General features: G+C 50.0%; 29 non-coding genes across 29 annotated transcripts; all 29 read left to right on the forward strand.

Annotated features, from left to right (window-relative positions):
- The first annotated feature begins 68 nt into the window (after positions 1–68).
- LOC128129097 (5S ribosomal RNA) lies at positions 69–187 on the forward strand. The gene has a single exon (XR_008227024.1). It is a non-coding gene; the product is annotated as a 5S ribosomal RNA (ribosomal RNA).
- A 221-nt stretch (positions 188–408) lies between these two features.
- LOC128129100 (5S ribosomal RNA) lies at positions 409–527 on the forward strand. The gene has a single exon (XR_008227025.1). It is a non-coding gene; the product is annotated as a 5S ribosomal RNA (ribosomal RNA).
- A 219-nt stretch (positions 528–746) lies between these two features.
- LOC128129589 (5S ribosomal RNA) lies at positions 747–865 on the forward strand. Its single transcript, XR_008227510.1, has one exon. It is a non-coding gene; the product is annotated as a 5S ribosomal RNA (ribosomal RNA).
- Positions 866–1084: 219 nt separating this feature from the next.
- LOC128129102 (5S ribosomal RNA) lies at positions 1085–1203 on the forward strand. The gene has a single exon (XR_008227026.1). It is a non-coding gene; the product is annotated as a 5S ribosomal RNA (ribosomal RNA).
- Positions 1204–1426: 223 nt separating this feature from the next.
- LOC128129105 (5S ribosomal RNA) lies at positions 1427–1545 on the forward strand. The gene has a single exon (XR_008227027.1). It is a non-coding gene; the product is annotated as a 5S ribosomal RNA (ribosomal RNA).
- A 220-nt stretch (positions 1546–1765) lies between these two features.
- Positions 1766–1884, forward strand: LOC128129107 (5S ribosomal RNA). The gene has a single exon (XR_008227028.1). It is a non-coding gene; the product is annotated as a 5S ribosomal RNA (ribosomal RNA).
- Positions 1885–2103: 219 nt separating this feature from the next.
- Positions 2104–2222, forward strand: LOC128131040 (5S ribosomal RNA). Its single transcript, XR_008228968.1, has one exon. It is a non-coding gene; the product is annotated as a 5S ribosomal RNA (ribosomal RNA).
- Positions 2223–2443: 221 nt separating this feature from the next.
- On the forward strand, positions 2444–2562 carry LOC128129109 (5S ribosomal RNA). Its single transcript, XR_008227029.1, has one exon. It is a non-coding gene; the product is annotated as a 5S ribosomal RNA (ribosomal RNA).
- A 224-nt stretch (positions 2563–2786) lies between these two features.
- On the forward strand, positions 2787–2905 carry LOC128129112 (5S ribosomal RNA). Its single transcript, XR_008227030.1, has one exon. It is a non-coding gene; the product is annotated as a 5S ribosomal RNA (ribosomal RNA).
- A 220-nt stretch (positions 2906–3125) lies between these two features.
- Positions 3126–3244, forward strand: LOC128129117 (5S ribosomal RNA). The gene has a single exon (XR_008227032.1). It is a non-coding gene; the product is annotated as a 5S ribosomal RNA (ribosomal RNA).
- A 219-nt stretch (positions 3245–3463) lies between these two features.
- Positions 3464–3582, forward strand: LOC128131041 (5S ribosomal RNA). The gene has a single exon (XR_008228969.1). It is a non-coding gene; the product is annotated as a 5S ribosomal RNA (ribosomal RNA).
- Positions 3583–3804: 222 nt separating this feature from the next.
- LOC128129120 (5S ribosomal RNA) lies at positions 3805–3923 on the forward strand. Its single transcript, XR_008227033.1, has one exon. It is a non-coding gene; the product is annotated as a 5S ribosomal RNA (ribosomal RNA).
- Positions 3924–4146: 223 nt separating this feature from the next.
- Positions 4147–4265, forward strand: LOC128129121 (5S ribosomal RNA). The gene has a single exon (XR_008227034.1). It is a non-coding gene; the product is annotated as a 5S ribosomal RNA (ribosomal RNA).
- A 219-nt stretch (positions 4266–4484) lies between these two features.
- LOC128129590 (5S ribosomal RNA) lies at positions 4485–4603 on the forward strand. The gene has a single exon (XR_008227511.1). It is a non-coding gene; the product is annotated as a 5S ribosomal RNA (ribosomal RNA).
- A 229-nt stretch (positions 4604–4832) lies between these two features.
- LOC128129123 (5S ribosomal RNA) lies at positions 4833–4951 on the forward strand. The gene has a single exon (XR_008227035.1). It is a non-coding gene; the product is annotated as a 5S ribosomal RNA (ribosomal RNA).
- Positions 4952–5174: 223 nt separating this feature from the next.
- Positions 5175–5293, forward strand: LOC128129125 (5S ribosomal RNA). The gene has a single exon (XR_008227036.1). It is a non-coding gene; the product is annotated as a 5S ribosomal RNA (ribosomal RNA).
- Positions 5294–5513: 220 nt separating this feature from the next.
- Positions 5514–5632, forward strand: LOC128129128 (5S ribosomal RNA). The gene has a single exon (XR_008227038.1). It is a non-coding gene; the product is annotated as a 5S ribosomal RNA (ribosomal RNA).
- A 221-nt stretch (positions 5633–5853) lies between these two features.
- On the forward strand, positions 5854–5972 carry LOC128130498 (5S ribosomal RNA). Its single transcript, XR_008228423.1, has one exon. It is a non-coding gene; the product is annotated as a 5S ribosomal RNA (ribosomal RNA).
- A 222-nt stretch (positions 5973–6194) lies between these two features.
- On the forward strand, positions 6195–6313 carry LOC128129129 (5S ribosomal RNA). The gene has a single exon (XR_008227039.1). It is a non-coding gene; the product is annotated as a 5S ribosomal RNA (ribosomal RNA).
- A 224-nt stretch (positions 6314–6537) lies between these two features.
- Positions 6538–6656, forward strand: LOC128129131 (5S ribosomal RNA). Its single transcript, XR_008227040.1, has one exon. It is a non-coding gene; the product is annotated as a 5S ribosomal RNA (ribosomal RNA).
- Positions 6657–6879: 223 nt separating this feature from the next.
- Positions 6880–6998, forward strand: LOC128131043 (5S ribosomal RNA). The gene has a single exon (XR_008228970.1). It is a non-coding gene; the product is annotated as a 5S ribosomal RNA (ribosomal RNA).
- Positions 6999–7218: 220 nt separating this feature from the next.
- On the forward strand, positions 7219–7337 carry LOC128129134 (5S ribosomal RNA). The gene has a single exon (XR_008227041.1). It is a non-coding gene; the product is annotated as a 5S ribosomal RNA (ribosomal RNA).
- Positions 7338–7561: 224 nt separating this feature from the next.
- LOC128129136 (5S ribosomal RNA) lies at positions 7562–7680 on the forward strand. Its single transcript, XR_008227042.1, has one exon. It is a non-coding gene; the product is annotated as a 5S ribosomal RNA (ribosomal RNA).
- A 220-nt stretch (positions 7681–7900) lies between these two features.
- LOC128129141 (5S ribosomal RNA) lies at positions 7901–8019 on the forward strand. The gene has a single exon (XR_008227044.1). It is a non-coding gene; the product is annotated as a 5S ribosomal RNA (ribosomal RNA).
- Positions 8020–8238: 219 nt separating this feature from the next.
- Positions 8239–8357, forward strand: LOC128131044 (5S ribosomal RNA). Its single transcript, XR_008228971.1, has one exon. It is a non-coding gene; the product is annotated as a 5S ribosomal RNA (ribosomal RNA).
- Positions 8358–8579: 222 nt separating this feature from the next.
- LOC128129142 (5S ribosomal RNA) lies at positions 8580–8698 on the forward strand. Its single transcript, XR_008227045.1, has one exon. It is a non-coding gene; the product is annotated as a 5S ribosomal RNA (ribosomal RNA).
- Positions 8699–8921: 223 nt separating this feature from the next.
- On the forward strand, positions 8922–9040 carry LOC128129145 (5S ribosomal RNA). The gene has a single exon (XR_008227046.1). It is a non-coding gene; the product is annotated as a 5S ribosomal RNA (ribosomal RNA).
- A 219-nt stretch (positions 9041–9259) lies between these two features.
- LOC128129591 (5S ribosomal RNA) lies at positions 9260–9378 on the forward strand. The gene has a single exon (XR_008227512.1). It is a non-coding gene; the product is annotated as a 5S ribosomal RNA (ribosomal RNA).
- Positions 9379–9596: 218 nt separating this feature from the next.
- On the forward strand, positions 9597–9715 carry LOC128129147 (5S ribosomal RNA). Its single transcript, XR_008227047.1, has one exon. It is a non-coding gene; the product is annotated as a 5S ribosomal RNA (ribosomal RNA).
- The last annotated feature ends 33 nt before the right edge of the window (positions 9716–9748 follow it).

Below are 9748 nucleotides of genomic sequence, written 5' to 3' on the forward strand. Positions count from 1 at the left end.
CGCGTACGAAAGCAAACGAGGTTCTGCGTCTTGTAAGACATAAAAACAATTACCACGGATAGTATTTCGGGTGCGATCATACCAGCACTAATGCACCGGATCCCATCAGAACTCCGCAGTTAAGCGTGCTTGGGCGAGAGTAGTACTAGGATGGGTGACCCCCTGGGAAGTCCTCGTGTTGCACCCCCTTTTTCGTTGCCCGTTTGCGTTTTTTTAGGTTTTAGGTGCGTTTTTTTTTTTCCTTTCTTGTTATGTCTATGCTCGGGCGGCATCCGGTTCAATGTTGATCGTTTTCGTGTTTCCCTGAACGGAGCCGATCCCTCACGTGGGTCCCACGCCTCGCGTACGAAAGCAAACGAGGTTCTGCGTCTTGTAAGACATAAAAACAATTACCACGGATAGTATTTCGGGTGCGATCATACCAGCACTAATGCACCGGATCCCATCAGAACTCCGCAGTTAAGCGTGCTTGGGCGAGAGTAGTACTAGGATGGGTGACCCCCTGGGAAGTCCTCGTGTTGCACCCCCTTTTTCGTTGCCCGTTTGCGTTTTTTTAGGTTTTAGGTGCGTTTTTTTTTCCTTTCTTGTTATGTCGATGCTCGGGCGGCATCCGGTTCAATGTTGATCGTTTTCGTGTTTCCCTGAACGGAGCCGATCCCTCACGTGGGTCCCACGCCTCGCGTACGAAAGCAAACGAGGTTCTGCGTCTTGTAAGACATAAAAACAATTACCACGGATAGTATTTCGGGTGCGATCATACCAGCACTAACGCACCGGATCCCATCAGAACTCCGCAGTTAAGCGTGCTTGGGCGAGAGTAGTACTAGGATGGGTGACCCCCTGGGAAGTCCTCGTGTTGCACCCCCTTTTTCGTTGCCCGTTTGCGTTTTTTTAGGTTTTAGGTGCGTTTTTTTTTCCTTTCTTGTTATGTCGATGCTCGGGCGGCATCCGGTTCAATGTTGATCGTTTTCGTGTTTCCCTGAACGGAGCCGATCCCTCACGTGTGTCCCACGCCTCGCGTACGAAAGCAAACGAGGTTCTGCGTCTTGTAAGACATAAAAACAATTACCACGGATAGTATTTCGGGTGCGATCATACCAGCACTAATGCACCGGATCCCATCAGAACTCCGCAGTTAAGCGTGCTTGGGCGAGAGTAGTACTAGGATGGGTGACCCCCTGGGAAGTCCTCGTGTTGCACCCCCTTTTTCGTTGCCCGTTTGCGTTTTTTTAGGTTTTAGGTGCGTTTTTTTTTTTTTCCTTTCTTGTTATGTCGATGCTCGGGCGGCATCCGGTTCAATGTTGATCGTTTTCGTGTTTCCCTGAACGGAGCCGATCCCTAACGTGGGTCCCACGCCTCGCGTACGAAAGCAAACGAGGTTCTGCGTCTTGTAAGACATAAAAACAATTACCACGGATAGTATTTCGGGTGCGATCATACCAGCACTAATGCACCGGATCCCATCAGAACTCCGCAGTTAAGCGTGCTTGGGCGAGAGTAGTACTAGGATGGGTGACCCCCTGGGAAGTCCTCGTGTTGCACCCCCTTTTTCGTTGCCCGTTTGCGTTTTTTTAGGTTTTAGGTGCGTTTTTTTTTTCCTTTCTTGTTATGTCTATGCTCGGGCGGCATCCGGTTCAATGTTGATCGTTTTCGTGTTTCCCTGAACGGAGCCGATCCCTCACGTGGGTCCCACGCCTCGCGTACGAAAGCAAACGAGGTTCTGCGTCTTGTAAGACATAAAAACAATTACCACGGATAGTATTTCGGGTGCGATCATACCAGCACTAATGCACCGGATCCCATCAGAACTCCGCAGTTAAGCGTGCTTGGGCGAGAGTAGTACTAGGATGGGTGACCCCCTGGGAAGTCCTCGTGTTGCACCCCCTTTTTCGTTGCCCGTTTGCGTTTTTTTAGGTTTTAGGTGCGTTTTTTTTTCCTTTCTTGTTATGTCTATGCTCGGGCGGCATCCGGTTCAATGTTGATCGTTTTCGTGTTTCCCTGAACGGAGCCGATCCCTCACGTGGGTCCCACGCCTCGCGTACGAAAGCAAACGAGGTTCTGCGTCTTGTAAGACATAAAAACAATTACCACGGATAGTATTTCGGGTGCGATCATACCAGCACTAATGCACCGAATCCCTTCAGAACTCCGCAGTTAAGCGTGCTTTGGCGAGAGTAGTACTAGGATGGGTGACCCCCTGGGAAGTCCTCGTGTTGCACCCCCTTTTTCGTTGCCCGTTTGCGTTTTTTTAGGTTTTAGGTGCGTTTTTTTTTTTCCTTTCTTGTTATGTCTATGCTCGGGCGGCATCCGGTTCAATGTTGATCGTTTTCGTGTTTCCCTGAACGGAGCCGATCCCTCACGTGGGTCCCACGCCTCGCGTACGAAAGCAAACGAGGTTCTGCGTCTTGTAAGACATAAAAACAATTACCACGGATAGTATTTCGGGTGCGATCATACCAGCACTAATGCACCGGATCCCATCAGAACTCCGCAGTTAAGCGTGCTTGGGCGAGAGTAGTACTAGGATGGGTGACCCCCTGGGAAGTCCTCGTGTTGCACCCCCTTTTTCGTTGCCCGTTTGCGTTTTTTTAGGTTTTAGGTGCGTTTTTTTTTTTTTTCCTTTCTTGTTATGTCGATGCTCGGGCGGCATCCGGTTCAATGTTGATCGTTTTCGTGTTTCCCTGAACGGAGCCGATCCCTAACGTGGGTCCCACGCCTCGCGTACGAAAGCAAACGAGGTTCTGCGTCTTGTAAGACATAAAAACAATTACCACGGATAGTATTTCGGGTGCGATCATACCAGCACTAATGCACCGGATCCCATCAGAACTCCGCAGTTAAGCGTGCTTGGGCGAGAGTAGTACTAGGATGGGTGACCCCCTGGGAAGTCCTCGTGTTGCACCCCCTTTTTCGTTGCCCGTTTGCGTTTTTTTAGGTTTTAGGTGCGTTTTTTTTTTCCTTTCTTGTTATGTCTATGCTCGGGCGGCATCCGGTTCAATGTTGATCGTTTTCGTGTTTCCCTGAACGGAGCCGATCCCTCACGTGGGTCCCACGCCTCGCGTACGAAAGCAAACGAGGTTCTGCGTCTTGTAAGACATAAAAACAATTACCACGGATAGTATTTCGGGTGCGATCATACCAGCACTAATGCACCGGATCCCATCAGAACTCCGCAGTTAAGCGTGCTTGGGCGAGAGTAGTACTAGGATGGGTGACCCCCTGGGAAGTCCTCGTGTTGCACCCCCTTTTTCGTTGCCCGTTTGCGTTTTTTTAGGTTTTAGGTGCGTTTTTTTTTCCTTTCTTGTTATGTCTATGCTCGGGCGGCATCCGGTTCAATGTTGATCGTTTTCGTGTTTCCCTGAACGGAGCCGATCCCTCACGTGGGTCCCACGCCTCGCGTACGAAAGCAAACGAGGTTCTGCGTCTTGTAAGACATAAAAACAATTACCACGGATAGTATTTCGGGTGCGATCATACCAGCACTAATGCACCGAATCCCTTCAGAACTCCGCAGTTAAGCGTGCTTTGGCGAGAGTAGTACTAGGATGGGTGACCCCCTGGGAAGTCCTCGTGTTGCACCCCCTTTTTCGTTGCCCGTTTGCGTTTTTTTAGGTTTTAGGTGCGTTTTTTTTTTTTCCTTTCTTGTTATGTCGATGCTCGGGCGGCATCCGGTTCAATGTTGATCGTTTTCGTGTTTCCCTGAACGGAGCCGATCCCTCACGTGGGTCCCACGCCTCGCGTACGAAAGCAAACGAGGTTCTGCGTCTTGTAAGACATAAAAACAATTACCACGGATAGTATTTCGGGTGCGATCATACCAGCACTAATGCACCGGATCCCATCAGAACTCCGCAGTTAAGCGTGCTTGGGCGAGAGTAGTACTAGGATGGGTGACCCCCTGGGAAGTCCTCGTGTTGCACCCCCTTTTTCGTTGCCCGTTTGCGTTTTTTTAGGTTTTAGGTGCGTTTTTTTTTTTTTCCTTTCTTGTTATGTCTATGCTCGGGCGGCATCCGGTTCAATGTTGATCGTTTTCGTGTTTCCCTGAACGGAGCCGATCCCTCACGTGGGTCCCACGCCTCGCGTACGAAAGCAAACGAGGTTCTGCGTCTTGTAAGACATAAAAACAATTACCACGGATAGTATTTCGGGTGCGATCATACCAGCACTAATGCACCGGATCCCATCAGAACTCCGCAGTTAAGCGTGCTTGGGCGAGAGTAGTACTAGGATGGGTGACCCCCTGGGAAGTCCTCGTGTTGCACCCCCTTTTTCGTTGCCCGTTTGCGTTTTTTTAGGTTTTAGGTGCGTTTTTTTTTCCTTTCTTGTTATGTCGATGCTCGGGCGGCATCCGGTTCAATGTTGATCGTTTTCGTGTTTCCCTGAACGGAGCCGATCCCTCACGTGGGTCCCACGCCTCGCGTACGAAAGCAAACGAGGTTCTGCGTCTTGTAAGACATAAAAACAATTACCACGGATAGTATTTCGGGTGCGATCATACCAGCACTAACGCACCGGATCCCATCAGAACTCCGCAGTTAAGCGTGCTTGGGCGAGAGTAGTACTAGGATGGGTGACCCCCTGGGAAGTCCTCGTGTTGCACCCCCTTTTTCGTTGCCCGTTTGCGTTTTTTTAGGTTTTAGGTGCGTTTTTTTTCCTTTCTTGTTATGTCGATGCTCGGGCGGCATCCGGTTCAATGTTGATCGTTTTCGTGTTTCCCTGAACGGAGCCGATCCCTCACGTGTGTCCCACGCCTCGCGTACGAAAGCAAACGAGGTTCTGCGTCTTGTAAGACATAAAAACAATTTAAAAACAATTACCACGGATAGTATTTCGGGTGCGATCATACCAGCACTAATGCACCGGATCCCATCAGAACTCCGCAGTTAAGCGTGCTTGGGCGAGAGTAGTACTAGGATGGGTGACCCCCTGGGAAGTCCTCGTGTTGCACCCCCTTTTTCGTTGCCCGTTTGCGTTTTTTTAGGTTTTAGGTGCGTTTTTTTTTTTTTCCTTTCTTGTTATGTCGATGCTCGGGCGGCATCCGGTTCAATGTTGATCGTTTTCGTGTTTCCCTGAACGGAGCCGATCCCTAACGTGGGTCCCACGCCTCGCGTACGAAAGCAAACGAGGTTCTGCGTCTTGTAAGACATAAAAACAATTACCACGGATAGTATTTCGGGTGCGATCATACCAGCACTAATGCACCGGATCCCATCAGAACTCCGCAGTTAAGCGTGCTTGGGCGAGAGTAGTACTAGGATGGGTGACCCCCTGGGAAGTCCTCGTGTTGCACCCCCTTTTTCGTTGCCCGTTTGCGTTTTTTTAGGTTTTAGGTGCGTTTTTTTTTTCCTTTCTTGTTATGTCTATGCTCGGGCGGCATCCGGTTCAATGTTGATCGTTTTCGTGTTTCCCTGAACGGAGCCGATCCCTCACGTGGGTCCCACGCCTCGCGTACGAAAGCAAACGAGGTTCTGCGTCTTGTAAGACATAAAAACAATTACCACGGATAGTATTTCGGGTGCGATCATACCAGCACTAATGCACCGGATCCCATCAGAACTCCGCAGTTAAGCGTGCTTGGGCGAGAGTAGTACTAGGATGGGTGACCCCCTGGGAAGTCCTCGTGTTGCACCCCCTTTTTCGTTGCCCGTTTGCGTTTTTTTAGGTTTTAGGTGCGTTTTTTTTTTTACTTTCTTGTTATGTCTATGCTCGGGCGGCATCCGGTTCAATGTTGATCGTTTTCGTGTTTCCCTGAACGGAGCCGATCCCTCACGTGGGTCCCACGCCTCGCGTACGAAAGGAAACGAGGTTCTGCGTCTTGTAAGACATAAAAACAATTACCACGGATAGTATTTCGGGTGCGATCATACCAGCACTAATGCACCGGATCCCATCAGAACTCCGCAGTTAAGCGTGCTTGGGCGAGAGTAGTACTAGGATGGGTGACCCCCTGGGTAGTCCTCGTGTTGCACCCCCTTTTTCGTTGCCCGTTTGCGTTTTTTTAGGTTTTAGGTGCGTTTTTTTTTTTTCCTTTCTTGTTATGTCTATGCTCGGGCGGCATCCGGTTCAATGTTGATCGTTTTCGTGTTTCCCTGAACGGAGCCGATCCCTCACGTGGGTCCCACGCCTCGCGTACGAAAGCAAACGAGGTTCTGCGTCTTGTAAGACATAAAAACAATTACCACGGATAGTATTTCGGGTGCGATCATACCAGCACTAATGCACCGGATCCCATCAGAACTCCGCAGTTAAGCGTGCTTGGGCGAGAGTAGTACTAGGATGGGTGACCCCCTGGGAAGTCCTCGTGTTGCACCCCCTTTTTCGTTGCCCGTTTGCGTTTTTTTAGGTTTTAGGTGCGTTTTTTTTTTTTTTCCTTTCTTGTTATGTCGATGCTCGGGCGGCATCCGGTTCAATGTTGATCGTTTTCGTGTTTCCCTGAACGGAGCCGATCCCTAACGTGGGTCCCACGCCTCGCGTACGAAAGCAAACGAGGTTCTGCGTCTTGTAAGACATAAAAACAATTACCACGGATAGTATTTCGGGTGCGATCATACCAGCACTAATGCACCGGATCCCATCAGAACTCCGCAGTTAAGCGTGCTTGGGCGAGAGTAGTACTAGGATGGGTGACCCCCTGGGAAGTCCTCGTGTTGCACCCCCTTTTTCGTTGCCCGTTTGCGTTTTTTTAGGTTTTAGGTGCGTTTTTTTTTTTTTCCTTTCTTGTTATGTCGATGCTCGGGCGGCATCCGGTTCAATGTTGATCGTTTTCGTGTTTCCCTGAACGGAGCCGATCCCTAACGTGGGTCCCACGCCTCGCGTACGAAAGCAAACGAGGTTCTGCGTCTTGTAAGACATAAAAACAATTACCACGGATAGTATTTCGGGTGCGATCATACCAGCACTAATGCACCGAATCCCTTCAGAACTCCGCAGTTAAGCGTGCTTTGGCGAGAGTAGTACTAGGATGGGTGACCCCCTGGGAAGTCCTCGTGTTGCACCCCCTTTTTCGTTGCCCGTTTGCGTTTTTTTAGGTTTTAGGTGCGTTTTTTTTTTCCTTTCTTGTTATGTCTATGCTCGGGCGGCATCCGGTTCAATGTTGATCGTTTTCGTGTTTCCCTGAACGGAGCCGATCCCTCACGTGGGTCCCACGCCTCGCGTACGAAAGCAAACGAGGTTCTGCGTCTTGTAAGACATAAAAACAATTACCACGGATAGTATTTCGGGTGCGATCATACCAGCACTAATGCACCGGATCCCATCAGAACTCCGCAGTTAAGCGTGCTTGGGCGAGAGTAGTACTAGGATGGGTGACCCCCTGGGAAGTCCTCGTGTTGCACCCCCTTTTTCGTTGCCCGTTTGCGTTTTTTTAGGTTTTAGGTGCGTTTTTTTTTTTTTTCCTTTCTTGTTATGTCGATGCTCGGGCGGCATCCGGTTCAATGTTGATCGTTTTCGTGTTTCCCTGAACGGAGCCGATCCCTAACGTGGGTCCCACGCCTCGCGTACGAAAGCAAACGAGGTTCTGCGTCTTGTAAGACATAAAAACAATTACCACGGATAGTATTTCGGGTGCGATCATACCAGCACTAATGCACCGGATCCCATCAGAACTCCGCAGTTAAGCGTGCTTGGGCGAGAGTAGTACTAGGATGGGTGACCCCCTGGGAAGTCCTCGTGTTGCACCCCCTTTTTCGTTGCCCGTTTGCGTTTTTTTAGGTTTTAGGTGCGTTTTTTTTTTCCTTTCTTGTTATGTCTATGCTCGGGCGGCATCCGGTTCAATGTTGATCGTTTTCGTGTTTCCCTGAACGGAGCCGATCCCTCACGTGGGTCCCACGCCTCGCGTACGAAAGCAAACGAGGTTCTGCGTCTTGTAAGACATAAAAACAATTACCACGGATAGTATTTCGGGTGCGATCATACCAGCACTAATGCACCGGATCCCATCAGAACTCCGCAGTTAAGCGTGCTTGGGCGAGAGTAGTACTAGGATGGGTGACCCCCTGGGAAGTCCTCGTGTTGCACCCCCTTTTTCGTTGCCCGTTTGCGTTTTTTTAGGTTTTAGGTGCGTTTTTTTTTCCTTTCTTGTTATGTCTATGCTCGGGCGGCATCCGGTTCAATGTTGATCGTTTTCGTGTTTCCCTGAACGGAGCCGATCCCTCACGTGGGTCCCACGCCTCGCGTACGAAAGCAAACGAGGTTCTGCGTCTTGTAAGACATAAAAACAATTACCACGGATAGTATTTCGGGTGCGATCATACCAGCACTAATGCACCGAATCCCTTCAGAACTCCGCAGTTAAGCGTGCTTTGGCGAGAGTAGTACTAGGATGGGTGACCCCCTGGGAAGTCCTCGTGTTGCACCCCCTTTTTCGTTGCCCGTTTGCGTTTTTTTAGGTTTTAGGTGCGTTTTTTTTTTTTCCTTTCTTGTTATGTCGATGCTCGGGCGGCATCCGGTTCAATGTTGATCGTTTTCGTGTTTCCCTGAACGGAGCCGATCCCTCACGTGGGTCCCACGCCTCGCGTACGAAAGCAAACGAGGTTCTGCGTCTTGTAAGACATAAAAACAATTACCACGGATAGTATTTCGGGTGCGATCATACCAGCACTAATGCACCGGATCCCATCAGAACTCCGCAGTTAAGCGTGCTTGGGCGAGAGTAGTACTAGGATGGGTGACCCCCTGGGAAGTCCTCGTGTTGCACCCCCTTTTTCGTTGCCCGTTTGCGTTTTTTTAGGTTTTAGGTGCGTTTTTTTTTTTTTCCTTTCTTGTTATGTCTATGCTCGGGCGGCATCCGGTTCAATGTTGATCGTTTTCGTGTTTCCCTGAACGGAGCCGATCCCTCACGTGGGTCCCACGCCTCGCGTACGAAAGCAAACGAGGTTCTGCGTCTTGTAAGACATAAAAACAATTACCACGGATAGTATTTCGGGTGCGATCATACCAGCACTAATGCACCGGATCCCATCAGAACTCCGCAGTTAAGCGTGCTTGGGCGAGAGTAGTACTAGGATGGGTGACCCCCTGGGAAGTCCTCGTGTTGCACCCCCTTTTTCGTTGCCCGTTTGCGTTTTTTTAGGTTTTAGGTGCGTTTTTTTTTCCTTTCTTGTTATGTCGATGCTCGGGCGGCATCCGGTTCAATGTTGATCGTTTTCGTGTTTCCCTGAACGGAGCCGATCCCTCACGTGGGTCCCACGCCTCGCGTACGAAAGCAAACGAGGTTCTGCGTCTTGTAAGACATAAAAACAATTACCACGGATAGTATTTCGGGTGCGATCATACCAGCACTAACGCACCGGATCCCATCAGAACTCCGCAGTTAAGCGTGCTTGGGCGAGAGTAGTACTAGGATGGGTGACCCCCTGGGAAGTCCTCGTGTTGCACCCCCTTTTTCGTTGCCCGTTTGCGTTTTTTTAGGTTTTAGGTGCGTTTTTTTTCCTTTCTTGTTATGTCGATGCTCGGGCGGCATCCGGTTCAATGTTGATCGTTTTCGTGTTTCCCTGAACGGAGCCGATCCCTCACGTGTGTCCCACGCCTCGCGTACGAAAGCAAACGAGGTTCTGCGTCTTGTAAGACATAAAAACAATTACCACGGATAGTATTTCGGGTGCGATCATACCAGCACTAATGCACCGGATCCCATCAGAACTCCGCAGTTAAGCGTGCTTGGGCGAGAGTAGTACTAGGATGGGTGACCCCCTGGGAAGTCCTCGTGTTGCACCCCCTTTTTCGTTGCCCGTTTGCGTTTTTTTAGGTT

The sequence above is a fragment of the Lactuca sativa genome, chromosome 1, assembly GCF_002870075.4.
Source record: "Lactuca sativa cultivar Salinas chromosome 1, Lsat_Salinas_v11, whole genome shotgun sequence".
Classification (NCBI taxonomy): Eukaryota; Viridiplantae; Streptophyta; class Magnoliopsida; order Asterales; family Asteraceae; genus Lactuca; species Lactuca sativa.